The sequence below is a fragment of the Oncorhynchus keta genome, chromosome 28 (assembly GCF_023373465.1).
Source record: "Oncorhynchus keta strain PuntledgeMale-10-30-2019 chromosome 28, Oket_V2, whole genome shotgun sequence".
NCBI lineage: Eukaryota > Metazoa > Chordata > Actinopteri > Salmoniformes > Salmonidae > Oncorhynchus > Oncorhynchus keta.
In genome coordinates, this window is record NC_068448.1 from 65,431,922 (window position 1) to 65,433,140 (window position 1,219).

The 1,219-nt window shown below is 44.4% G+C and overlaps 1 protein-coding gene across 1 annotated transcript in view; it reads right to left on the reverse strand.

The window, feature by feature from the left end:
* Positions 1-1,219, reverse strand: part of LOC127912862 (polycystic kidney disease 1 like 1-like) — a 62,587-nt gene that overhangs the window by 35,176 nt on the left and 26,192 nt on the right. The window lies entirely within an intron of this gene.

The window sequence follows — 1,219 nt, forward strand, 5'->3', positions numbered from 1 at the left end:
AGCGCCCCCATTTACAAACAAATAAAGATAGTATTTTACAGGTGCTACTGGTTGTGAGAACTGTCACACACTCTTTCTCTAGTCTTCTATCTCACTCACTCATTCACACTCAGTCACTCATCTCTCTCTCTACCCCCCTCTCTCTCTCCCTCTCACTCTGAATTCATTTAAATGCAAATAGCTTTATTGGCATGGGAAACATATGTTTACATTGCCAAATAAAGTGAAATAGATGATAAACAAAAGTGAAATAAACAATAAAAATGAACAGTAAACATTAAACTCACAAAAGTTTCAAAGGAATAGGGACATTTCAAAAGTCATATTATGGCTATGTACAATGTTGTAACGATGTGCAAATAGTTAAACTGCAAAGGGGAAAAAATAAACATAAATATATGGTTGCCCTTTTCTTGTGGCAACAGGTCACACATCTTGCTGCTGTGATGGCACACTGTGTGGTATTTCATCTAATGGATATGCAAATGTATCAAAATTGGATTTGTGTTCAAATTCTTTGTGGGTCTATGTAACCTGAGGAAAATATGTGCCTCTAATATGGTCATACATTTGGCAGGAGGTTAGGAAGTGCAGCTCAGTTTTTACCTTGTTTTGTGGGCAGTGTGCACCTAGCCTGTCTTACATTTTACATTTAACATTTAAGTCATTTAGCAGACGCTCTTATCCAGAGCGACTTACAAATTGGTGCATTCACCTTATGACATCCAGTGGAACAGTCACTTTACAATAGTGCATCTAAATCTTAAAAGGGGGGTGAGAAGGATTACTTATCCTATCCTAGGTATTCCTTAAAGAGGTGGGGTTTCAGGTGTCTCCGGAAGGTGGTGATTGACTCCGCTGTCCTGGCGTCGTGAGGGAGTTTGTTCCACCATTGGGGGCCAGAGCAGCGAACAGTTTTGACTGGGCTGAGCGGGAACTGTACTTCCTCAGTGGTAGGGAGGCGAGCAGGCCAGAGGTGGATGAACGCAGTGCCCTTGTTTGGGTGTAGGGCCTGATCAGAGCCTGGAGGTACTGAGGTGCCGTTCCCCTCTTGTAGCGGATGCGAGCTTCAACTGGAAGCCAGTGGAGAGAGCGGAGGAGCGGGGTGACGTGAGAGAACTTGGGAAGGTTGAACACCAGACGGGCTGCGGCGTTCTGGATGAGTTGTAGGGGTTTAATGGCACAGGCAGGGAGCCCAGGTCTTGAGAGCCAGGTCTCT